We start from the raw sequence: 27,067 nt of genomic DNA on the forward strand, positions 1-27,067 counted from the left end.
CCTCCACCATGAGCACATCCCCACCTGCTCCTAGCATCTGAACAAGGCCAGGGCTGAATCCAGGCTGCAGGGCAGGGTTTGCATGGTTCTACTGCCATGGGTTACTGCTGCATGCTGCTAGCACTTGTCCCCATGTGCACGCTTGTGCACGTGTATGGACACACGCAAGAACACGCTGCAGAGAAACCCCAAAGGGTTTTGCTGTCTTGCAGTCCAACCTCATCCCATGCTCCAGCACAGGGCGGCTGATCACGAAGCCCAGCTCCTGCTGCACAGAAACACTGCTGGGGTGGAGGGAGCCGTGTAGGAACCAGCCCACACCTGCAGGTTTCCCCTCCCGTGGCAACGTGGCCGAGCATCCCAGAGCTCGTACCATCAGGGCCGGGCCTGATTCATTCCAGCCTCCACGAACCCCTTCACCTTTCAGACTCGTGACTGAGATTGAGAGCGATTAAACCCAGCTTTAGCAGCACAAAGCGTGGCTGTTCGCTGCCCGGGTCGCTCCCGGCGGGGGCAAACAGCCACAAACACAGGCAGCCACAGCCCCGGGCCGTGGGACCCCCAGCACCCACGTCCCCTCGGCCCACTGAGATGATGCTGCCCAACTCCTGCCCAGGTCCGTCCGTGTCTCCGTTCCCACTTTGGGAGGGAGGAACTCTGCCATCAGAGCAAGGATGCGACGCAGAACCACGCGGGCAGCAGAGCTGTGCTCTGTGCTCTGACAGCCACGCCGTGCAGGAGGACGTCACCGCCGGGGGACTCCGCCGGGCTCACTTTGGGTTTTAGGGATAAGGAGACGGAGCAGCGCTCGCCCAGCTGGATCAACACTGCTTCTTACACCTCAACCCCTGCACGGCTGCACCGCGCCAACAGCACCTACTACATCCCCAGCACCGGGACGGCTGCACCCCCAGCACAGCCAACCGCGGAGGGCAGGAGCCCCACGCCTGCTCCACCTCCATTGTGCCGCCGTGAATGGGCGCATTGTGTCCCGCTGGGCGTTCTTCATACCATGCCCCTGCAAATGGGAGCCCCGGTGCTACAGAGCAACAAAAACAAAACCCCAGCAGAAGTCCATTAGCATCCAAAGGGCCGGGCAGCCTGAATGCATCCCGAGAGCTCTTTGGAAAGTGAGAGTGAAACGAATGCAATAAAACGCTGCTATTAAGTGATGCTCACTGTCTGAATTAAAGCATCGGGAGCGCAGACCTTGACTCCCCAGCTCGGAGCAGCACATGCTGCAGCACCCAGGACAAGGCTATTAGGAGTTTTAAGCCCTGGATTTGCCCCAAGGATGGATTACTCCATCTCATCATGAGCACTTGGTCACATAGAGCTATATTTGGACTCTCAGAACAAAAACCCAGACCTGGGGGGGATGCAGCACCCCCAGCACAAGGCCCCGTGTGCGGCAAGGCGCAGGGCAGGCTGTGAGGAGGGCACAGGGGAGCCCAGCACCGACCTGAGGGATAGAGCCGGCACCAGCCCCACGGGGACAAGCCCAGGAGGGACCCTATCGAGATAAGTCTGACATCAACCCTGTAGAGATAAGCCCAGCAGAGTCCCTATAGGGAGAAGCCCAGCAGGACCCCGGGGAGAGCCCTGCAGCAGCCCCAGGGCAGAGCAGCCAGCAGGTCAGCCCCGCGCTGCCGCGTCCCAGTGCCCCATCTGAAACAAAGCTCTCTTCTAACCCAGCTGTCCCTGGAGTTCTCTTGAAATGCACCCCAAAAAACAAAGAGGTGCACATAAACACGGTCAGAAAACTGCTATGGGGGCACAGCAGGGCCCGGCCCACCCGCACCGGGACAGACAGCACAAGTGCCACCCCATGGCCCTCACCCCCCTGCTTCCTGCACACCGAGCAATTAACAAGATTCATGTTTTATGCTAAAATTAGCTACCCAGGCTCCTGCTTCCCACGGTGCTGCCTGAACACCTGTGCCATGGGATAAATCCTGAAGGGAAGGGAAGGGAAGGGAAGGGAAGGGAAGGGAAGGGAAGGGAAGGGAAGGGAAGGGAAGGGAAGGGAAGGGAAGGGAAGGGAAGGGAAGGGAAGGGAAGGGAAGGGAAGGGAAGGGAAGGGAAGGGAAGGGAAGGGAAGGGAAGGGAAGGGAAGGGAAGGGAAGGGAAGGGAAGGGAAGGGAAGGGAAGGGAAGGGAAGGGAAGGGAAGGGAAGGGAAGGGAAGGGAAGGGAAGGGAAGGGAAAAGGGGCGATGTGAGGCTGTTTCTGCCCAGCTCACTGAGCTGGAATGCAGGAGCTGTGCTGGGTGCATGCAGCATCGTTTTGCAGCACGACAGCAGCCAAACTAGGTCAAGCCCTCGCAAAGCATCCTTTAAAAAAGGCAAAGAAATATCTGTGGGAGAACAGTGAGCTCCCAGGGAAGAAAATGTTTGTCATCATTTGAGATGCTTGGTGTGCACTGGAGGACCGGAAAACAGAGATGGATACACACGTGTCCACGTCTTCTCACAGCTGAGATGGCAGATTGATTTTGCTCATTCTTTTTTTCCCTCGGACCGGGAGGATTTTTTTCACACGCATTTCACACAACCAACGAAACCCCAAAGGAGTCTTACCCCGCAACACTCTCACAATGTAATCTCAGAGGGTATGGGGCAGGATCCTGCCCTGCCCTCACTGCAGGAAGGGTGGCCCATTAACGTCCGTTCTGCGGGATGGCTTCCACGGGAGATGGCCATCACCAAAGGGACTCAAAGGGGACGTGGGACGGGTGCCAGCTATGTCCCAGCCACAGGGTGCATGGATTGGGGGGGCTGCAGTCTGCTTTGGGGGGAGAGCGAGGCGCTGCGTGGTGCCCGTGGCCGTGCCGAGCAGCTCTGAGCCTTTCAGTGGGGCTGCGTGGGTGCTGCAGCTCATCGCCTTAGCAACGGCTCTAAACATATGTGCGGTGACATCAGCTGATTTCAGAAAGCTGTAAATAGAGGATAATAGCACGAAAAAAAAAAAAATAAAAATAAAAAAATGTTGGATTGGAGCCAGGGCCTAAAAAACCATACTATTAAAGAGCTGCCTGTAATTCGATGTATGCAAACTCGTTAGCATCCCGGCTCCCCCGGAGCGGGGTGACCGTGCACAGAGCTGCCATGGCACACGGGGCAGCCAGGGCTGCAGGATGCCTGCAGCTATCTGTGCATGGATCTGCAGTGCTGTGCAGGCAGGGGAAGGCCGTTCCCCAGGCAGGAAGGAGCGAGCACAAGATGTGTGCATGCACAGAGTTCCCCCCCCCTTCCTTCCCTTCCCTCTGCAGAGCTGGTTTTCTCCCGTCAATTAGAGCCGCGAGGAAACGCAGCGTATTGAGATCAGCGGTGTTAATCGTTATTGCGTTTGAATTTAATTAGCGTTATTTTTTAACTACAGGTAATTTAGTGCGGCTCAGCTAGATGGGGAAGCCGGGCAGCGCCTCTGGATCTGCAGCACACCACCACACAGCAGCTCATGTCAGTGCCCGCTGCCCCACAGGGCCCGACCCCACACTGCAGCTCTGCTCCGAGCCCCAAGCAGCTCCACAAGGGTGGGAGGGGAAGGGGGAAAAAGGGCCCAGCAGCGCCCGGCACCGGGTGCCCTCCTCACCATGAAGGCAGCACTGGGTGCTCCGTGGCTGAAGCTGGGAAGCAGTGGCAAGGCACATGCTCACTGCCGTGGGTGCCAGGAGCTGCTGGGATGAGGAGAAGCAAAGCTGCACGGCAGGTCCCCACGTGGGGCCACAGGGACAGCGCAGGTGGCTTTGGGGTGCGCTGGGGGGACCGAGTGTCCCCAGGCAAGGAGGGTCCCACGCAGCTGTGGGGCAGCAGCAGCACGCAGCCTAGAGTGGTGTGCATGGTCCACTCAGCACCCTTGGGCAGCCCAACGCAGATGAAGCACGCACAGCCCAGGCGCACACACCCTGCAGGGGGGGGCTCAGGGCTGCAAGGGGTCTGCAGCCGTCCCGCTCCTGCAGAGCGAGCACCAGGCACCCTTCTGTCCCAAGGAAAGCAGAGAGCACGTGCCCGAGATAAACAGCATCATGGGACAGGTAAGCAGCTGCTCCTGATTTATCACACCATCGCCCATCTAATTGCATAGCTAAGTGGTCAGTCACTGTAATCCACCCTAAGCTGCTTACACTTTCTTATGCTCCGTGACATTGTTCACTTCCTGATGCAGAAATAACAATTCCTTAAGTCTTGCTGCAAGAGGTGAGCGGACAAAGCACCTCCTGAGGAGCTCCTGGGGCACAAGGAGAGCTTGTCCTGTGGCCCTGGACAAGCACCCGTGCTGGAGGAAGCCCAGACCAGCCGTGGTGCTCCCAGCAGCGCGGCCACACGGGGACATTTCCCACTGTAGGACGGGGTGCCCCGTGCCACCCATGGGCAGCGAGGCCGAGCCGTGGCCACGAGGAACTTTGTGCACCTCGATACCAAATCCATCCTCACCGTATGTAAAATTCATCTGTGTGCTTGCACGGCCCGGTACGCCTGAATGGGGCGGAGGAGCACTGCAGCTCCCAGCACCATGTATAATTGAAAAGCAGTGAGAGGACGGCGCGGACAGCGATGCTGACGAGGGCGGCTCGGTACAGGGGCGTGCTGGCCGGGGTGCTCGATCCCATCCATTATTGATGGGCCCCTGGCACGCAGCCCGGACGGGGTCACGGTGCCCAAAGCCAACTCCACCTCCACTGTTGGCGGCCTCCTGCCCGGCTGTCGCTCATCTCATGTGCTCACAGCGGTGTCAGAGGACGCGCGAGGGCCGTGCTCCCTCCAGAGCACAGGGAGATGGGATCATGGTTACGGGCCCCGGTCCCACTGCTCACCACCCCACCCCTCACACCCAGACTCTGCCGTGGGGAACCGCCCGGAGCCCCGCTCCCTCCCGTGGGCCTGTCCGTATCCTCAGAATCCAGGATTATTGCCATGGCAACTATCTCGAGAACTTATTAAGTAAAAAAGCCAACAAGAACAGTTTGAACACACACACAGCCTGCGTTTGTAACATACGAGCTGACTGAATTAGCATCGCGAGGACTTTGAGGAATCAAAATAGATTCTGTTCCAGCAGCTCCATCTCCGCCCTACACAGCTACCGGGAGAAACCCGGACACTGTCAGCGTGGGGGACAGGGCACGGCTCACCTCCCTGAGCACAGCCCTGCATCACACCCACCCCGAGTCCTGTGCACGCGGTTCAGAGGCACCAGCACCAGCAGTCTGAGTGTGGGGACAGGGACAGGGATGGGGATGGGGACAGAAATAGGAATGGGGACAGGGACAGGGATGGGGATGGGGATGAAGACAGGGATGGGGATGGTGGCACCAAGCCCTGGGCTCCTGAGCACCACCTGCCACCTGGGTGCAGAGGGGGCCACCCCACAGCCCTGTTCTGCATGGACTTGGGGGGGAAATCAGACCCACTGGGCAACACCTGGGAAGCAGCACTGCCTAGGAAGTCCATCTCAGGTCTGACCCAGATGTCGGCCTGTCCCAGCAGAACCATTTGGGAAGCACTGCAAAAGCAATGGGTGAATGAACCATCAGCTCAGCCACGACATCCAGCCAGGCGGACCACACTCCTTATTGATCTGCCTTACAACTCCTTGGGACCAGCGGTTTCTAATGGAACCTGGGCTTCCTCAGTCCTCACCAACCTCATGGAGCTGAGCACCCTGCAGGGGAGCCCAGCACCAGCGTGGGGCCAGCAACTGGGAGCACACAGGGCTGTGACACACTGCTGTGTGCAGGAAGGGCACGGCACGGCTGCTCTGCTGCCTTCCCAGCAGGTGAGGAGCTCCACAGCTTTGTTGAGACCTCAAAAAGGGAAACACTGCTCCAACCTCCCCAGAAAGCAGCTCTGTGCCACAGTGCACAGCAGGGAATGCTCTCGGTGAGGCGTGAGCACTAACTGCAGGCTTTGAACACACACAGACCTGCAGGGCTGAGCACAGCTCTCACTGCCAGGGAGCGAAAGCAGCACCCAATCCTCCACTCTGATAACTGCAGAATTCACCTGCAAATGCATCCTGCCTTGTGATGAGGGAACACCAAGCAGCCAGGGCTGGGCAGCAGCTCCTGCAGAGCTCAGCACCACACTGCAGCCCAGCCCCAGGGCAGCTCAGCACCTCACTGCAGCTCAGCACCACACTGCAGCCCAGCCCCAGGGCAGCTCAGCACCTCACTGCAGCTCAGCACCACACTGCAGCCCAGCCCCAGGGCAGCTCAGCACCTCACTGCAGCTCAGCACCACACTGCAGCCCAGTCCCAGGGCAGCCCGGCCCCTCACTGCAGCCTAACATTGCACTGCAGCACTGCCCTGCAGCCCAGCACTGCAACCCAGCACCACACTGCAGCCCAGCCCCAGTTCATCTCAGCCCCAACTCAGCCCAGTCTCAGAGCAGCCAGCAGTGCCAGATGTTGGTGTGACCCCACAGCCCCCTCCCGGGGTCGTCATGCCCTGCAGCAGGGCTGCTCCCACACCTCCTGCAGTAGTGGGGCTGTGTGAGGGCCTCCGTGCACATGTGGTGACCTCAGAAGCAGGGCTGGCTTATCTCTGCTAACAGAGCTCTGGCAGAAGTGCGCAGGGCTGCTCACACCATGCAGGGAGAGCTGGGGGCACCCCAAGCCATCAGGGACCCCCAGGGCTGCTGGAGGGAGGCTGAGGGTCTGCTGAAGGCCTGGGGAATGGCCCACAGGGGCGGACTCAGCTCCCGAGCACCCACACCACCATCCACATCCAATCCCAACCCCGGGTGGAGGGGGACAGTGTGGGTGCACTCCCTGTGTGTGTGTTCCCAAAGTGAACCTGGGGCACTCCTGCGCTAAGAGGAACCCCAACACACGGCTATGGGACCCCACAGCCACCACAGTGCTGACCCCTCCGACAACAGATTGTGGGAGGACTATACCCCAACCGCTGCCAAATCCCACAGATCTCGTTATTAGCGGGCAATTAGGAGCCATTACCCGCTCCGCTCGGGCTGGGGCTCAGAGTCCGGCAAAACCCGACGGAGAAATGCAGAGATGAAACGGGGAGGAGAATGGGGGGGGGGAGGAGAATGGGGGGGAGGAGGAGAATGGGGGGGGGGAGGAGAATGGGGGGGGGGAGGGGAGGAGGGGGGAAGGGATGTAAACAGGAGCGCACAAAGGAAAAGCGGTTGTGCTCTCGTTTCTCGGCTCACAGCCGCGATGTGAGCTATGTCAGCTATTGAGGAGAGCGGTGCGCTGCCCTCCAACCAACTTCAATTAGGGAACTGAAAGGCGCTCAGACAAAGGAGCGCCTGGGAGTCACTGCGCGGTATTTTTAGCCGGAGCCGGGGGCTGCGCGCGGGGCGGTCACATTTATGGGGTCACGGGGAATGGGAACGGCGCAACGCGAACGCTCCGACCCTCAGCCGCCCCCGATGTGGGGCGGCACAGCGGGAACTGCCCCGCAGCCCCTTCCGTGGGGACAGCACGGCTGGGCACCGCCCGCCGCTCGGCCCCCAACCCCCAATCCCCCTCCCCCCCTCTCCCCCCTCTTCCGCTCCCTCCCACCACTGCGGCAGCGCAGATGGCAGCAGCGTGACCTCGCTGTTCCTGCCTCCTTGTTTTGATCCCGCAGTCTTGATTGTTCAGGCTAATCCCACACTCTGAGCCTTGGCTGCCAGCCAGAGCTGTTATTAATGGCACAAAAGCTTCTCATTCCAGCTACTTCTACATCCGCTAATGCTGTTGTTCCCTTCCCTCGCTCCCCCTCTCGCCACGTTACGGCTGGAGCTGGGACAGCCCCTCTCACGGCAGCAACGTGCCCGAGGGACGCGGCAGCACAGAGCTATGGGGCAGCACAGGGCTGTAGGGCAGCACAGGGCTATAGGGCAGCACAGGGCTGTAGGGCAGCACCGCAGTGCATGCAGGGTACCCAGCAGCACCATGCTCGCAAGCATCAAAGTCCGGATCCCAACCAGCGCGCTGAAGCTCTGATTAAAACCACGCACAGAGAATGCTGCTGAGGATCTGCATCCGCCCTTCACACCACATCCCCACGCACGGGGCCGAGCGCTGCCCGGGCGTGCACCCCCCCACAGCCCCCCCCCCCCCCCCCCGAAGATAGGGATGCCGAGCTGCTCAGACACACGGCAGGGAGCAGGATGAAGAGGAGGATGCTCTGTGCCACAGCCCCGGGGATGTGTCTCCCCATCCCTCCCCGTGAATGCCACGCGTCCCTCCCACCCGCAGCAGCACGCAGCTCCCGACACAGCCCCTGCCCTTCGCTATAGCAACCCCAGCGCTCCCGCACGCCGAGCAGGCAGCAGCGGCAGCTCGCGGGGTCCGAGCTGCTCGAAAACGGCCGAGGAGACGGCTCCGGAGGCTCTGCATGTGCCAGGGATTAACCCCGAGGAATTAACGATCCTCTCGCAACGCTCAACCCACATCCCCCCCCCCCCCCCCCCCCCGGTGCTGGAGGAGCTGCACGCTAATCCCCGCTCCCTGCGTCTATAGTGTGCAGCTCCGGGGACGTGCAGCTCCCAGCACAGCCACACTGCTCCCAGTACGGGCACACTGCTCCCAGTACGGGCACACAGTGCCCTGCATCACCCGCTGCCACAGCAGCTCTGTGCCATTCCCCTTTTGCTCCCTCGGTTTCCCTGACCTGCCATCCCACCCCACCCCGTGTGCCGCGGCTCCTCCTTCCCTGGCAAGCCCCTGAGATGCGCATTACACAAGATACACAAAAATAAATTGTTTTTAATCCTCCAGACTCCGGTGCTTCCAAACAAGGATCTTAAAGAGCTTTACAAACAATGGATTAAGCCTCGGGGCTCCCAGGGAGGGGGGGGCGAGGCCGGGCTGCCCCCAGCCACAAAGAGCCCTCCTGCACACTGCAGCAGCTCCACATCCCTCCGTCTGAGCCGCGTCACAGCTTCGTTTGGGAGCTGCTCTCATCTCGTGCAGCCCGGCACTGCTCCTCGTTCCCATCAACGCAGTGACAGTGAAAGCTGAACCTGGCGGCACTGCTCGGTGCCCACACCGTGAACCTCAAAGCAGACAACACTGTGAGAACAATGCTGCTCCTGCAGTGTGCTGCCACCGGACACAGCCCGTGGGGCACCCCACAGCCTGGGGTCACTGTACGTCTATGGGGCTCTAGGGCTCTCACTGGTCCCTATGGGTTGACCTGTCCTCCCGTTGCTCTCTACGGGGCCCTCTTTAACACTGCCTGGGATGGCACTGCCTCCATGGTCTCTATGGGGATCTATGAGGGTCTGCAGCTCTATGGGGTCAGTAAGGGGCTCACTATGTGTCTCTATGGGGCACCCTAGGGCACTCACTGGCCCCTGTGAGTTGACCTGTCCTCCCTCTGCTCCCTGTGGGGCCCTATCACAGAACCACAAGGCTGGAAAGGACCTACAAGATCACCAAGTCCAACCACCCACCCACTCCCACTGCTGCCACAAGCTGCTAAACCACATCTCATAGCTCTCCATCGAGATGCCTCTTAACACTGCCAGGGACAGTGACTCCACCACCTCCCTGGGCTCTATGGGTGCTCTATGGGTCCTCTATGGGCCTCTATAGGAATCTACGTGGCTCTATGGGGCAGCCCAGCTCTCTGTGCAGGAGGGGAGGGCAGGCCTGGAATCTGTGCATCAATTCCACGAAGCCCCATGGGTTCATTCAGCTCCTTGGGGCCACTCCAATCCTACAGAAGTAGGGCAGTGTGGTGCGGGACTCCACCTTGGGGCTCCTCCACGCTGAGCGTGGGGGGGATAAGGACATGACCCCATTGCTCTGTGCTTTCTGGGGTGCTATTTTGGTCAGGGAGGAAGGGCAGCTCCCCAGCACAAAGCTCAGCACGCACAGCAACTCCTGGCTCCCAAACCTCCACCCGAGAGCAGCGATGGCGGACCGGGATGAGCCGATCCCAGTGCACGGCCACAGCTGTCCATCCCCGGGAACGCCGGGCCCCACTGCCCTGCCCACTGCTCTCCATTTTCTCAGGCTTCCTTCCTGGCCCCCTTCCAGCCTTCCCATCTCTCTTCTCTCTCACGCAGGATCCGGTTTTCCTTCGCTGTCTGCATTTTGTCTCCTCCTCTTCCCTCTCATCGCCACCCACTCGGTTGTTTTCCTCTTTCCCGATGCTGCGTTTCCCACATCCCTCCACCGCAGCCCCAGGAGCTCAGCAGCACCCAGCACGCTGCTGTCCTTCACCCAGGAGGAGCTGGGAAGGGTGAGGCTCTGCACCACATCACGGGGCATCCTACAGCCACACCAACATCGTCCATCGCAGCCCCAGGCGCTGCGGATCCGCTCTCTCGGAGCAGGGCGAGGAGGAAGAGCAGGCCTCACAACAGCACCATCTTCCCCAAGAAAGATGGCTAATTAACGATGCCATAACCACCCCCAGCGCGCGCGTTTGTGCCACACAACATTAAGCTCCTTATTTTACGAGCCCGACACAGCTATGGGAACACCGCACGGCTGCGCGGGGAGCGCGCTCTGCCCCATGCAGCTCCCCCCCCAGCACCCACTGCTGCACTTATTTACAACCCCGAGCTGCACCACCACGCACTGCCAGAACCACACCGATGTCACGCCACCCAGTGCCACCGCCCCACAGCTCCCGGCCCCACAGAAGGCAGTGGCCGTGTCTGAACCGTGCTCCTCACCGCAGGAGAAACCCTCCGAAGGAACGAAACACACCGAATCCTGAAGGCCAAAAAAGACCACCAGGACTATGCAGTCAGACTGGGAACCACCAGCACGGCCCTCCCATCCCTCACGGCAGCCCCAAGCACCACAGCCCCGACACGGGCTGCTGCAGGAGCCGGGATGCACAGCACCCAGCTCGTGCTGGACTGCACGGCACAGCTACGCTGACATTTGGGGGAGTTTCGGCAGCCCGACATACTCCTCTGTAAGAGCTGAAAATAATGCATGCTTGGTGCATGACGTGGCACTGGCATCTGTGCAGCCTGAGTCAGTCCCCAGCGAGGGAGCAGCACCCACAGCCCTGGGAAACGCTGCGGGTGTGCAGAGCGGAGCTCGGCCTCATCCCCATCCACACTTCCACATCCTGAAAATGAGCTCCCAGCTTAAACCTCCCGTTCACAGGGAAAGGAGTACTTCTCGAGGTGCCTCGAGTTAAAGCTGCCGAATGTGCAGCCTCTGCAAACTCTCTTTATGGCCTTGGAGCTCGTCCACATTCGTGGAAAAAACGCAGTGCTTCAGCTCCAGTTCACCCGCTATCCCAGCGCAGCAGATGAGCTCAGTCCCTGTGCCATGCACAGCTGTTGGTGGCCCTGGGGGGGCTGGGGACCCAGTTCTGCCCCCGCTGATGGCATCAGGGTGGGGCAGGGAAGGCTCCAGGGGAGCACAGCCATACACTGCAGTGGGTGGGGGGTTTAGGTTGTGCTCTCTATATTAAATGGGATCTCACCATGACACACGCTTCTGCCATCGACCCCCTGACACCCCAAGGGGCTTCGGAGCACTCCACTCCTCTTCACCCAAAGGGAAGTTGAAGTCACCAAGCAATGCAGGGTCCCACTTGCTGACTGGCACACAGGAGGAGCACTGCCCCTGCCCCACAACACCAGATGTGATCCTGAGCCTCCCGTCCCACGCCATGGAGCCCAGCAGGGCAGAGCAGGACTGCAGGCAGGGCACAGCACTGCCCTGGCACCACCACAGCCACACAAGGGACCCAGCACCAACGGGATGCAGCAGCCAGCAGCACAGGGGCAAGGACAAAAGCCCAAGAGCAGAGCCCAAAAGGACTAACGTGGACACTGCAAGACCCATAAGAGATGAAGGGCTCAGGAGTAAGGCAGCCTGCTTTCCTCCTTCCCCTCCACACCACAGAAAAACACTCCTTTAAAACGACTGCTCTCCATTTTAATGCTGATGATGGCTAGGTCAGAAGCCGGCCTTGGAAACTTTTACTCAGCAGCAGCATCTTTAGGAAATGTAAATTATCTTTAGCCCAAGTTTACAAGCTCCCTCTCCACAGTGAGCTGCTCCTCACGGCTCCTCCACAGCACCGCAGAGCTGAGCAGGGCACGCTGAGCTGGGGATGGATGTGGGGCAGGGACAGCTCCAGGCACAGAGCTCCCACATCACCTGCTCAGTGCCCACTGTGAGCACAACTCACCCCTCTGGCTGCACACTGCCTTTTTTCACGTGCTTTCCTTCAGCACTGCCCCAGTGAGAGCTTTTCCTCGGGATCCATCCACACATCCAAGCCATAGGTGACATCAACCGGAGTCATCCTTCACAACCCCATCAAACACGACCCATCCCCCGCTCCAACCCTCGCTGCCTCTCCCCACAGCGCCGGGATGAAGTCATAAATTACACACCCCGCCACTCAATTTCCTCTGATTGTTTGGTAGAACCTCTCCACTAATAACCAGCGATCAGCCACCTCCTCGTGGCTTAAGTGGTTTCCAATCATGAAAGATTTATCCGCTGCGACTTCCAGTCAATCACAGAGACAGCCAATGGGCCGCCAGGCACTCAGCCCCGACCGCAGGGCGAGCAGAGCGGCTCCGGGGATGAGGGCATCACAGCACTGCTGGCTGCAGAGCCAAAACCAGGGAGGAGTGGTGATGGCTGCATGCAAGGAGCACCCACAGCTCCACAGGGAAGGCAGCAGCTCAGCGTGCCCGCGTCACCCAGAGCACCACGGATAGGATGGGACAGCACACGGAGCCCGGAGCTCTGCAGGTGAGCAGCAGATGGACCAGGAGATGCCAGTGTGGCACCCAGGGCCCAGCATGCAGCCACGATGCAGCTGCTCCGCGCCGAGCACTGGAAGAGTGAGTGCCATTTATTGTGCCACGTTCTGAAACCAAAATAAGAAAACACTGAAACGCTCCGGCTTATTTAGATAATACACACCGGAAGACATCTTTTACTGCTGGCAGCTTGAAAGAAAAGAACGTCATTACGATTCCAAGCATGAAATGAGCTCTCATCCACACATGCCTGAACCAAGCCTAACTGTTCCACCAGCTGTAGTGAATCAAAGGAATCCAGCAGGAAGGACCCAGCAGCAGCACTGCGTGCTCAGCCACAGCTGAGGGGGCACGGGGCACCGCACCTCCCCGCATCCCATCCCCATCCCATCCTGTCCTCGCTGCTGTGCCCTTGCATGCACGTCCCCCCCGGCAGACCCACACACTCTCGAGCTGTTTCACATCTGCTTTCCTCCCAGGGTGCAGGGCCCCAGCACACAGAGCCTGATGCAGCTCTAAGCGTGCCCCCATGATCCCACATGGGCCAAGTGCTCTGGGTGAGCAGCGCTGAGCAGCACGCCGTGCAGGTCTGGAGCTGAGCCACAGAGCACTGGGGCAGAGCAGTGAGCATGACTCGAGTGGGAGTCCCAGCTCCAAGATGGGAGCCCAGCTGGGGGCTCCCCAAGTTCATGCTGCTTTCACCCATGCAGGCACAGCAATCGTGCTGTCAGCACAACAGTGCTGCTGTTAGAGAAGCATTCTCAGTGTGCCCAGAATGAAGATCAAAGATGACTTCTCACGGCCTAAAGAAGCCAACATTCCCCTTTCCAGGCCAGGCACGCCTGGTGCTGGAACCAAAGCAGAAGTGCCAGGCCCTGCTCCACCCCACAGCCACGTGCTGGGCTCCAGCCCAGGGCCCCACACAGCCCCCCCCAGCCAGGCCAACCTCAGCCCAGGCGTGGGTCCCAGCTGCCAGCCCTCCCCTCAGCGTGTGGGGCAGCAGCTGCTGCTGACAGACAGCTGGGGCTCACCCCCCTGGCATCCCCACTAAATTTGGGTGTAACACGTACACGTCAGACTCCGATCCCTGCAGCTGAAGCGCGCCGAGTTTCATCAGGTTAAAAATAGGAAAGGCCACAATGAACTAAAAATAAGGAAAAGCAACAAAAACAAGGAGCAGGAACATTGTATGCTAAGCATTGGTGAATGCTCACATGCACAGCTACATCCACACGTACGTATATGTGCCTTGACTTACCCTGCTTTAAATCATCCCTGCCGCGCTCCGATCCTTCCTCCCCCATTTCTCATCCCCGAAAGAATTACCACTTCTTTCCAGACGAGGACTGCTGCCAACATTCAGCAGGGCTCCAGTCCAAACCACGCATAGTTCAACACCAGCACGGCTTCGGGAGAAGCAGAACTGTCCCTTTTTGGTCCCGTTTAAATTAATCACACCTTGTGAAAGCACGGCAGAGCACGAGGGGAACAGAAGTCACGAGTCAGCAGCGAGCTCCCGAGGAGCCCACAGGGCACACAGTGCACCCACTCTGCCTACCCCAGGCACCTCCATGTCCTGGTGCCCCAGCTCAGGGCGCCCTACAAAGCACGTCCCCCATCACACCCAACTCGGAGTGGCCGCAGTGCGTTTGCAGGCGCTGCTTTCACAAGCGGGCGAAGCTCTGATTCCAGTTTGCCCAGCAGAAAGCAGGCAGACCGGCCTCCTCTCCCAGTGAGACCTCGGCGAGAAAGAAATCCAGCTCTGCAAACTGCAAACACACAGCCCTCTTTCAACACCTTTTAATTACAGCCTCCACGGGATCACAGCTTGAACGAGCACCCAGCTCCCCGCTCAGCGCTGCCACCACCAGCAGCAACCACGCTCCCTGCTCAATAAGAACACATCTGCACCAAAGAGCGCTGCGAGGAACCGCAGCACGAGAGGGAATGAATCACCCCGGGCTGAGCAGCAGCTTTCACCTTCCAATGGTAAAGCCACGAGCACTTAATGCTTTAACACAGTCCGTGCTCCTCCTCTGCCCAGTACACTCTGTGCTCCTCGTCTGTATCCGAGAGCGGATCCAAAGACGTTTAACGCGGACTGTGTAAAAACAGTGCCATGTTTTCCCCGTTCCTCTGAGCCACTGCAAACTGAGGAGTGACCCAAAGCCCATCTCTGTGACAGCACAGGGCTGCGTGGTCACCTGCTCTGCCAGCAGGCACTGCCACAGCAGGCAGGGCTGGGACAGGAGGCACGCACACTGCTCCAGCTGTCTGCCTCAAGATCTCATTACTCCTCCTGCTCATGGCAGCTCGGTGCTGTTTCCCAAGTACGAGGAGTAGATGGAGCAGTGCTGGAGGAGGGACGGGGCCGTGGGAGCGCTGCTGGTCCCCGGCCCACATTCCTTCCCTCGCACGCCAGCAGGGCCCCGTCACACACAGCGTGCTGCACACACGCTACACGTCAGCTCCAAGAGCAGATGCCCTTGAAAACGCAGACATCTAAAAATACCAGCGTGCACACACAGCTGCTCACCTCCGGCCAGCAGCTCTCCTACCTGCACGAGGCCGAGCTGAGGAGGGCAGCTCTGTGTCCAGCCAAGCAGAGCAGCACGGCAGTGCCCTCCTCTCCCAGCAGCACTCACACCACGGCCCAGGGACACAGAGCTTTCCTTTGTGGCTGCTGTATGAGCACCACCAGTGCTGGGGGAGGCCCGAGGCCTGGCCAGCCACTGCGCCCAGGTGCAGCTGTATTGCTGACAGGGGGAAAAAAACCTCACAATTTTGGGTTTATTTAATGAGATTATTTCCTACCCGTTGTCGTTCCATTCCCTGATCCCTCCAGTTGTGGCACAGGGTCAGCAAACAGCAAGGCCACGGTGCCATGCGTCCCTCAGCACCCACCAGCAGGGAGCTGCCCAGGGCTGTGCTTCCTCGAGCACTGCTGCCCAGCACAGGCTGCCTCCTGCCACAGACAACGCTGCTGCTCTGAAGCACAGCTCTGTCCACTCGATGCTTTTCCACTACCTTAAAATACATTCCTGTGAATATTTATTTCCTACGTTATCTCCAACCAAAACGTGTGTTCCTATTACAGCACTTCATTTCAGTTAAGAAGTTGAGCGGCTGCATGCAGAGAGCTGTATGTCTGGATATTGGCAAGACAGCAAGAATGAGGCATGAACTACTGAGGACAACAAGAGAATTCCCTCCGGACTAGGTGACACAGAAAGGAAGTACAGCTCTTACAGGACCAAATCCAGGTCCAACGGGGGACAACCAGAGCTCTTCAGCGCCGCCCCGACACACACAGCTGCAAAACTGCAGAGCAGGAACAGCCAAGAACAGTGCCAGCCCTTACCCGTCCCAGACAACTGACCAGCTCCTCTCAAGCTTTTCCTCCCCAACCACGCTGGTTTCAGCACCATGCCAATGGCTAGAGCACCACATCCATCCTGCCGTCCATCCGTCCCCATCTGACCAGCCTTCCTATACTCAGCAGGCCCTGGAGCTCCTGGGAACCCCGGGATGAGGGCTCCTTGTTGCTGCCTGACACCATGCAGCACCACAGACCCAGTACAGTTAAACACCCCTGAGCTTGTTCCCATAGATCCAAGCCTCCCTGCGAGACACAATGACTTCAGATTTAATGACTGCTCCTTAAAGCCCCTGGGGGCTGCAGACCCGAAGCTGCGGGGGCACAGCAGGGTGGGCAGTGCTGTGTGCTGCTGCAGGGATGCTGTAAGACAGCAGCCCACACACCTCGCAGTAGGGCTCCAGCAAAAGCCAACGCTTTGCTCCAGCAGCCCAGGTCAGGCAGTGCAGAGCTGGGAAGCACGGAGGGCCAGAACCCGCGGGCAGCAGCGAGGAAGTGGAGAAGCACTGGAACGGGGGCACTGCAAAGTGAACTCCAGCCCCACACCTCGGGGTGCATGCAGGTTACCTCAAATACTGCTAACTCAAACCCCACATGTACTTAAGATGGGAGATTACAGAACGTGGGTTTGTCATCTCAGAACTTGGGAGACATCTGTCCTCTAAGGATGAGGGAGAGGACTTCCACCCAAGCACCTCCAAACCTCAGCAGCACCCCCGGCTGCAACGGTGAAGGAGAGGGCACCAGCACCAACCCAGCACCATTCCTGGCCCTGGAGGCTGTACACACAAGAGTTGGAGCACGGAGCCCCAGCATGGCACTGCTCCTGCCCTCCCCCTGCAATGGCAAGCAATCCCTGTGCCCATCCTCAGCCCCACACCAGCACAGACAAAGCAGAGATTTGTTACGTGGTTTCAATGAGGCCGGCCTGGAATTTGTGGCAGGGAAGGGCGAGCTGCCATCCAATGTGGGGGTCAGGAGGGCCATGAAGCTGAGCTCTCACACTTCTCATTAGGCTGGTAATCAACCCGTGTTCAATTCCCAGGTCTCAGCCCCACAGCCCCGTTCATTCCAGATCTGAGCACCATCAGGAACTTCGTGGGACAGAAATAACAATCCCATCCCACCTCTGTTCTGAGGCACTTTGGAGCACCACAGAAGCACTCCCCTCCTGCAGCAGCAGTCCCTCCCCACGCTCTCAACACATACATCCACTGTCTGGCACTGCCCCAGCACCATGCAGGCCCGAGCTCAGCCCGGGCATCCCCAGTGACACCACCGAGCCCCCTCTGTCCCCACGGACACACAGCTCTGCTAATGGATGCGAACAGCACAACCACCAGAAAAACAATTACCTCTGCTTTTCTGGAAAAGAGCAAGAGATGAGGGAGCGAGAACCTCCCGAATCATTACTCATTCAGAAACCCCAACAGCCTGCTCTAATCAGCAGGCCTTTGGTCTGCGAGCTCCTTACGGTAGGAACAGATTGCACACCTCTTGCTGCCAAACGCATCATCTGCACTTAATCAGAGCATGATGGATATCTCCTGAAAGCACACGGTTTCAGCCCTGTTTCTGCGTAATCCCGCTGTTCCACTCTGAAACCCATCCTCCAGACCCCACAGCATCCCCCCCAGGGCAGGCATCCTGCTCCCAGTATAGAGGGGCTGGAAGGGAAAGGGAACCAACTCTGCAGCCGGGTCTGCTGGGATGGCACGAGGGGAAACGGCCACACGCCAGAACGGGGCAGATTCAGACTGGACATAAGGAAGAGGTCGCTCACAGTGAGGGCAGGGAGGCACCAGCACGGGCTGCCCCCACAGACAGCAGGGTGAGGCTGCAGGGCTCTGGGGGCTGCCACGCTGCCAGGCCGCCCTCACAGGTCCCCTCCAGCCCAAAGCACTCTGTGACTGTAAGAAACAAGGGAGTGAGCTGCCCCATACAGCACCTCCACAGCCCCCGGGGTGCCCCTTGCACCCAGGAGGGGCCGTGCTAGGGCTCCTGCTGCACACCTCTGAAAGCTGCTCTACTCCACACTCAGTCAGAGTACGGCCCCCTCACGAAAACAGAGCTCTTCAAAACCAAGACGAGCGGAAAAAAAAGAGCAACAAAGCCCACCTATTTTCCACTCTTTCAGGTTGCTGCTGCGATGGCTTTGTCTGCTCCAAAACAGAAGGCAAGAGGAAGGAAGAGCCGCGTTGTATTTGGCTGCAGGCCGCTCTCAATGGGGAGCTTCGTTCTGAGCTGAGCACACCAGCACCTGCAGAACCACTGCCATCACACACAGCTCAAACACACTCCTTAAGGCCGCTGTGCACGCGTGCCAGGTAGGTTATGGGGGGATGAATGGCACTGCTCACTCCCTCCCATCACAGGAGCCCCTGCCCACACTGCCGAGAGGGACAGCGATGCTGAGGGCACACAGGTGCCTGAGTCCATGCACAGATGACAGTCCAGGTTTAACAAACTGATAAAACAGAACCAGCTGTGAGAGCAGCAATGTGAGCACCCGAGGTCACAGCTGCAAGGCACGGCTCGTCCATCGGGGCAGGGGAAGCATCTCGGGGCTCTCCCCCACAGACCTGAGCCCTGGAAGGCTGTGCTGGCAGCAAAGCCCCGCAGCTTACAGCGGAGATGCGGCTTTAAGCGCCCGGTTTAGATGCAGTGCTTTAATCTCAGCAGCACCCGGCACAGCTCCGAAGGGCACCGCAGTGTGAGGGGACCTGACCCCACTCCTGGTCCCTGAAAGCACCATGGAAAGCGGATTTGCTCATCTCTGAGCTGAATGCTTTTTCCATTCCCTTTTCAACAGCTGAGTCCCACTCTGTCCAAACGATGCCACCGTGACTGCAGCACCTGGCTCCCAGGGGACAGACTCCAGTCTGGAAACGTGTGCTGTGATGGCTTTTCCAGCACTGTCTCAGCTTCACAGCCGTACCCTCCCAAGGAGCTCAGAGCAAGGCACGGCTCCAGCTGCCCTTCATCTCACACCTCCCAATGCACCGTGAGCTCTGCAAAACACCCGAGCCAAAGCCACCTCGGGACGAGGTGCTGCAGCCCCGACCCCACGCTCACCCCCTGCAATGCACTGCGTGCAGCACAGCGTGCCACGGGAGCTCTGCCATGAGGACAGCCCTGCACAGGGCCAGCAGCCCCACTGCCTCCTCTGGGCCGCTTCTCCTCAGCTTCCCATGGTAATCAAGCAGCTGCTTTTAGAGAACTGAAGGTAGCAGAGCTTTAGCAACATGTGCATGTTGCAATAAGGAGCCATCCACCAGAATGGGGAAATCTCAGGCTTTCATAACTTCCTGCAGCAGAAGGGCCCTCCCCAGCACAGCAAAGCACATCTGTGTGCTCCCCAGCAGCCCATGCACAGCCCGAGATGCCCCACTCCACGTCCCCACGAGCACCAAGGCACACAGGGCAGCACCACAGGACCCTGCTGCATGAACCAAACCCTTCCAGCCTGGATCCCACAGCACGGCTGCTGCATGCAAGGCAAATCACAACACGGCACCAGAGCAACCACATTGCCCCTGCACGTTGTCACAGCTCTAACACGAAGGCAACCCCTCCTCACAGCCACAGACAGCAGAGAGAAAAGCTCAGCACTGCCACAGTGCACCAAACACAGCTCATGGCAACACAGGGCCTGGAAAGGAACAAAGCCACACTCCTGGGTAAGCACTTCTGAGCCCAGCCCAGTGACACCACCACACTGATGGCACACAGCTCCGCTCCCGGTGAAACCACAGCAGCTGGATGCACACACACAATGGAGCAGCCACCATGCAGATGCAGCACGTAACTGTAAGCTCTCAGTAACAGCCCTGGGCAGCCAGGAGGAGTGCAGCCTGCCTCAGCACACTGCTGCCCTGCGGGAAGCAAGGCTCCGAGCTGAGCCCTGCACAAGGATGCACAAATATCCCATACACCGTCACTGAAGTGAAAGTTACTGCAGTGAAAGCATACCCTGCTGTTTGAAGGAGGGCTGGTGTTCAAAGAAAAGCACAACATTAAATGCAGCATGAGGAATCTCGGTGCCGAGCAATGAAATGCAATAGGTGGTAAACAAGCTGCTCTATAATTGATGGTAGGATCCAGCTCGGTTTTTCAGGCAACTGCAGAGCACTCATTAAAGAAAGAGTTACTGCAGCTGCTGCTGAAGGCCTCACACCTGATACACTTTAATTAGGAAGCTGCAGCAGGGGAGAGTTACTGATGCCCAGCCTGTTTTGTTTCACTGTGCAAGGCCTCCACCACTATTAATATTCACCAAGGGACGCTGACACAACATCCATCTCCCCCTGAATGCCTTGGCATTAGTACGGACAAGCTAAACACGAGATCGTTCCCTCAAAACTCAGGACAAAAGCCCCCTACGAGTTTGCAAAGCCACCTGATACAGGCCTGCAGCTCTCCTTCCCTGCACCCCGCCTGCAGCATCACCCCTGAGCACCCACAGCCCCCAGCAGGAGCAGCCCACTTAGTTAAGCTTCGGGGCAGCACCAGCCCGCTCCTCTTTACACAGAACACTTCAGCAAAACCCTCAATTTTCCACTAATTCCACTCCAGGATAAGGCATTACTTCTACATCTGCCAACACTACCAAAGAGTTGGGTCCTAGCACTGAGTCGCCTCAGCACATCCGGAGGTTTCCCTGTCCAAAGTGAGACAGGTGCCATCTGTTTCAATTACACTAATCACAAGGAGACAGCACATTGTTAAACTAGCACTTTTTCCACAGCTTTTGGTTGTTTTTATTTTGAAAGCACACTGACAGCAAAGCAAGCAGCCCGTGGTGTCCTCCACAGGGGAGAGCTCCCTGCAATGGAAGCGACGTGGCAACGAGAAGGCGCCTTAGAAGAGCTCTTCTCTGGATAATCTCTACTAGCAGCTCCTTAAAGAACCTCCACAGAGCTGCAATACTTGGCTTCCAATGATACAAAGCAAATTAAGGAGAGTTTACAGCATCAGCACAGACAGCAGCACTCGTCAGGTAACAGCTGGAAACACCTGGACAGAGGCAAGGTGAATATTTACCGATTCCATCGCTGAAAGCCGGCGCTAGCAGGACGTTAACATCCAACCGAGGGGTATCCCAAAAGCACTGTGTGATCTGAAAGACACAGGAAGAGCTGTGTTAAAAATGCAGTTCCACTCACAAGGATCACGTTGAGTATGAGTACCCACTGAACACCAACTGCTCGCCCAGCCCACAGTACCTGGTGACACCTGGGTGGGAAAGGCAGACGCCACCGAAGGGAAAAACATGAAGCTGACCCTGCAGCTGTGCTATCAGGACAATGGGCTGTGCTGCGTGCACAGCTAGCAGCCAGGTCTGGCTGTACCAGAGCTATCACACACATCTGGAGGAGCACCATGGCATGACACTGCTCTGGAGAGCCCCACACACACTGCAGCTCTGCTCAGAGCCCAGCTCACTCACATCATGTGCCATAACACAGAGCCACGTGTGAGCCAGCTCACTTCTGCAATTAACAGCTTGTTTTCTGGTTCTGAACTGAAGCTGTCCAGGCCATCGATTCCCAGACAGCCCAGCGGAGCCCAACACAGATCATGGGCAAAGCCTGACTGGTAACGTGCTCAGCCCCACATGTCACACTGAACAGAACCCAGCACCTGCTGGCACAGGCTGCCCACAGTGGTGGTGGGGTCTCCTCCTCTGGAGACATTCAGGACCCACCTGGACCCCTACCTGTGCAACCTGGGCTGGGAACTGCTTTGGCGGGGGGTTAGACTCAATGATCTCTGGATGTCCCTTCCAACCCCTACAGCTCTGTGATTCTGTGAACGTTTCCATCCGTAACACAGATCCTAAATCACAATGACTAATAAACCCATGCAATGATGAGAACGTATCACCTCAAGGCCAGCAGCACAGTGCCTGTCCCCCTCCCCCCACACCACACAGCAGTGCTAATGCAGCTCTGATCCACCACGCGATACAGGCACAACCAGGCCTCCCTTCACATCAAAGGGCAGCACGAATACTGAATAAAGCAGACAGACGTTGTTTAAAAAGAGCTCAGGGCCTTTCAAGACTTTGTGATGATGTTTCATATTAGCACAAAGTGATTTGCAAACTGGGTGAGCAGGCAGCTGGGCCAGGGAAGGATGGGCCCGAGCCCAGCACCCACAGCAGCTCCCTGCTGATGGGAACTGCGGGCACACACAGCACAACACCTGGCAGCAGCCCTTGGGAAAACACACACACACACACCAGGAATCAGGTAATGCAGACTTCTTGATTAGAAGGATGCCCTGGCATCTTCACAGCAGGGAAATCAGAGATGCTGATTGCTCTGTGGGTGCACGGGAGCCCGCGCGCCCACTGCAGCAGCACAGCCACGTGCACACTGTGCTCTGGCCCCATCTGCCCAGCAATGCACGAGGGCTCTCCCACAGTCCCCACTTTGCATGGAGTACTAAAGGAGCAGAATGCTGCGTCTTCCAGCCAGCGACCAGGAGGCACAACCTCCCTGCAAGCGAGTCTGTTCTTCCCTGGAAGAGCCGGATTAAAAGCAGATCAGTGTTAATTCAGATTCCACAGCGACCCGGAGCTGAGGCGTGTAACACCACGTCAGCAAGAGGTTCACATCCCGGCTCACACCAACTTCTGAATGGAGCCATCTCAGGAGAGCAGGACAGCCCTTTTCCCCAGCATTCATCTGCTTCCCTCGGCATAATTTAAGGGAAAGACAGAATTTCAATGAGGGATCCCTGCGAGGGCTCCGCTGGGGAATGCACGAGGCACAGCGGCTGTGCAGCGCGGTGAGCTCTGCACACAGGGAGCTGCACACAGCAGCAGCGAGGGGGAGGGCAGGGAGAAGCCTGCAGGCATCCCTGTGAGCTCTGCAGGTGAGCTAAGAGCAGCTCAGCCTCCACACCACACTGCTTGGAGACCACGGTGCTCACTACAAGGCCCTGAGCTGCCGACCCCACCGTGTGCCAACACATCCTCCTGGGACACGTGGGGTCACCTCTGAGCACATCACACCTGCAGCGAGCAGGGCATGGAGAAGCAATGCAGGCAGCAACCTGCTTCCCAAACACGGGCACGGAGCTGAGCTGAAGGCTGTGCCCTAAGCCAGGGGCTCACACTGCACCAGCAGCCAGCCCAGGGGCGGCAGCAGCAGGGATGGGTGCCCACCCACATGGCATGGCTGGGAGCAGGCACTGCTCAGCTGCACACCACAGCCCCACAGTGACAGCTGCTCACACACAGACAGCACGGAGAATTCCACCTGTACTTTCATGGGATTTAACGAAACAAACGTCAGTAGTGCTGAACACCAGAATCCTGCCTGCCTGAGTGATGCAATCAGACTGCTCTAGTAGCCCCACACTCTTGCCTCAGTGCCCCTCTGTGCTGCCCAGAAGACAACACGCTCAACCTGTGTTTCCCAAAGCTCCCATCACCTCTGCCACCCCACAAAACACACAGTAACTTGATCGCATCCTAAAAACCAGAGCTCAAGCTGCTCCCCGCAGGGCCTAAGGCTCAGTGCATCCCACCAAAACAGGAGCAGGCAGAAGGGCAAGATGCGGCACCAGAGCCGAGCTGTCCCTAAGCTCCTTCAACTGAAAGGCCAACAGGACCAACACAACGTGCAAGAAGCACGAGCTGACACCAGCCTGAGCCCAGGAAGCAGAAGGCTGCAGGGAGACGTGTGCTGACAGCCTGGGAGCTGTGACACCGAGCACGACCCTGGTGCTGCCCCTCAGCAGCCCCAGCAGACCCAGTGCTGCTGCTGGCTGCCACGGGGCGATGCTGCCAGCCCCGTGCTTATAAGGAGAACGTGAGAAGACGTCTGGCTATGGTACATTTCTGTGCTTCCTTTTATAGAAATAAGACTTGGGAGGTTCGAATTCTGTAATTCATTTCAGTAGGTCAAAGCACGGTACAGAAGTGTTTCATTTTGTATTTAAATTGCATTGAGCTAAGAAAAAAAAAAACTGCCAGCAGAAACGTGGCTGCTCGTAACCCCGGTGCACGCAACGGGGGCTGAGCACAACTCCCAGCATGGGTCAGCTCTTGTGGACAATGCCACGAGTGGGATCGGGCACCTGCAGCCCCCACTGAACACCCCAGGGCTGCCACCACACCAGCAGAGGTGTCAGAGCAGCCCCCGCCCCCAGCACCACCTGAAAGCTGAAGTCATTTCAGTAGCTCCTTTTTTTCTTGGAGTGATGTGGCAGAAGGCGATGCAAGCCCCAACAGTTTCCACTGCACCAGGTTTTTCTATTCCGCGCACACAATTAAGAGCTCTGGAAACACACGAGCATGTTCTCATCTCTCCTCCTTCGCCCTCACCGCCCTTCTGTGGCTTCTCTGATGAGTGGAAAGTATTCACTCCAAACAGTTTCTGCAATTTCCCGAGCCAACCTTGTGCTGCAGCTCAAGGCTCTGGCTTGCCCTCCTGCAGCAGCAAGCAGAGACAAGACCCGTCCCGCCGAGGACGCGCCGCTACCCCAGCTGGGATTTACTCATACAGAAACACTGTTTGCTGCAGAAGATGTTAAAACACCTCGACATTACTCACTTCTATCAGCAAATTCATGAACGAATCCTGCCTGCACCGGGCAGGCCCGGCCTGCAGCCTCGTGCCAGGGGCTGTTTGGCACACGGACGGCAGCAGGCCGGCTGGGCGTGAGGGAGCTGCAGCCATCCTGCCCTCCTGCCCCACGGCTTTCAAACCGCCCTCCCGACCTCAGCAGGTTTTCATTTTTGGAGCTCCAGCACGAAATATCATTGCCTCAGACTGCTAGGTCTTGGCAGTTGGGCTGAATCTCTTCCAGAAAGATGCATCATGAAGTTCACTTGGTGAAGTGAGCTGGATGTGCTGCAGGGGGATGCAGGCTGGGAGCTGCTGCCCTGCTCGAAGGAGCCTTCACTTTGCACTACATACAGAAGAATGGGTATTTATTTCAAGCAGGGGAAAAAACAAAGCCAGCAGGGACCTACAGCATCCCATCTACCTCCACAACACCAGGACTGCTCCACTTCCAGCCCAGTACTCACTGAGCTGCTCAGTTGCCTGCAGAGCATACAGCACAGTCAGGCCCAGCCCACCCGGGGGGGAACGGAGCCATGCACTGAGAGCTCAACTGTGCCATCAACATCTCCATTCACACGGAGGAGAGCAGGAGGAACACTAACCTCCATATCCCAAACACTGCCTGGGCCCCTTCTGAAAGGCACTGAGTTTCTGAAGCAATTACTCTACAGTCGGATGATCGCAGAGGCAGTATATAAATAGCACACACACAAAAAGCTTAAGCACGGCCATGTCCATGTAGGCAGGTAAAGCAAAGGGCGTAACGGAGCTGAAACACAAGGACATAAAAACCAGCACCAGGAAGAGACTTCCAGGCCAGCAGAAACCAGCATGAGCTGTGCTCAGAGCAGCAGAGGAGGCAAAGGCAGCCAGGGCTGCTCCCAGCACCCAGAGGAAAGGGGAACCAGCACTCGTGCGAGCAGCAGCGTGAGCAACGGGATCCCCGGCTGCTGGCAGCTGCAAAACACTGATGGGAAAACTGAAGAATTAACTGAGCACTGAAAAACAACCTATGTTAGAAAGCTGCAGGAATTCAGGCTTGCAACAAAGAACGGTTACCCAACTCCTGCCCGCAGGTACCTGCAGCAGCATTGCAACACCCAGCTGGCAAACAGGGCCGAGCGCCCGCTCCCATCCCAGCCCAGAGCCTCAGCACTGCAGCAGGAACAACCCCCCGCCCCGGGGGTCTCAGCCAGCTGAGCTGTAAGGGTACGGTGCAGAGCAGACCAGCTGTGAAGATGGAGCAGCACTGCCCACGTGTAGGAAACCCCACACCACGCTGACCGGGATGAACCCGAGCTAAGCTCACAGCCACATGAGCTCCTCGTGCACAGGGTTGGCATGGGACACACTGCCAGGCCCACCCCGCGCCCCTGAAGCTGTCCTCAGTGAAGGCACTGGGCACAAAGAGCACTGCTTCTTACAAGCAGGGACTCAGCTTCTCTCCCGTGATGCTCAGGCTTAAAACACTGTGAAAACGCAGAACGTTCCCAGCAAAGAGGGACAGACATCTGCCACCGTGGGGTCCCAAACCTGCACCCGTGGCACGCTGGGTGTGGGTTACTATTAATAACACAACTATTTCCTTTCTGAAAGCAATTTGTGAGAAGGACGCAGGCACTCCGTTTACTGAAGGAGCACTGATCAGGCAAGGAGGGGCCGAGGAAATTGCTCTTCTTGCCTCTCCCAAAGGGAAGGAACAGCAGAGCCTCCCCAGGAGCACACAGCCACGTGCTGCGAGCGGGCACTGCGCTGCCCTGCACCCGAGGGCAGCACCATAAAGCAGCACGAGCTCCCGGTTACACCAAGCACCTGACACTGCCTGCAAGGCCACAGCAGAGGACCCTCGTGCGTCCCAGAGCACAGCACTGGGGCTCAGCACCAGCCACGTTCAGACCCCAGCAGCCACACACACACACCCCACGAGGGCAGGGCACGGCGCTGGGCAGTGAAAAGCACGCAGAGGACAAAAGGACAGAGGTAGGATTAAAGCAGTGCCTTGATCCCCAGCCAAGCAGCTACCCATGAGCCCACGCAGCAGCCAGAGCCGACTCAAAGCTCCTAAAGTCACATTTAGATGCGTACTTGCAATGTTCTCTGCCCGGCTGGTGGCTAAAAACAATGCCTTTGTCATCAAATCTCGCTTCAGCGAGCTGATGTGACGTTCTTAATTCAGGAAGTAAGATAATTGCAGCTGGAGGTAAACAACCACAGCCACGCATTGCAAACTGCTCTCATGTGGAGCCCGAGTCCCCGACGCACCCAGGGCTCACAGCTCCCACTGCCCGAGCCCTGCTGCCCCCACGCACCAAGCAGGCCTGGGGAAGCGGGCAGAGCCACGCCACATGCAGTGCAACGAGGTGAAGCCAAGTGTGGGACAGAAAAACTACAGATCTTGGA

At 58.1% G+C, this 27,067-nt stretch overlaps 1 protein-coding gene across 2 annotated transcripts in view; it reads right to left on the reverse strand.

Annotated features, from left to right (window-relative positions):
• ANKRD11 (ankyrin repeat domain containing 11) overlaps nucleotides 1-27,067 on the reverse strand; it is a 59,937-nt gene that overhangs the window by 23,014 nt on the left and 9,856 nt on the right. The window contains exon 2 of one of the 2 annotated variants that reach the window (XM_065745289.1): nucleotides 21,129-21,204. The gene's annotated coding sequence lies outside the window, so the exon portion shown is untranslated. Of the gene's footprint in view, nucleotides 1-13,967; nucleotides 14,131-21,128; nucleotides 21,205-27,067 lie in introns of those variants that run through there. The other variant, XM_065745290.1, reaches the window with a different exon arrangement.

Source organism: Cyrtonyx montezumae, unplaced genomic scaffold, assembly GCF_038088225.1.
Source record: "Cyrtonyx montezumae isolate F1298 unplaced genomic scaffold, pur_monq_1.0 scaffold_35, whole genome shotgun sequence".
NCBI classification, from domain to species: Eukaryota; Metazoa; Chordata; class Aves; order Galliformes; family Odontophoridae; genus Cyrtonyx; species Cyrtonyx montezumae.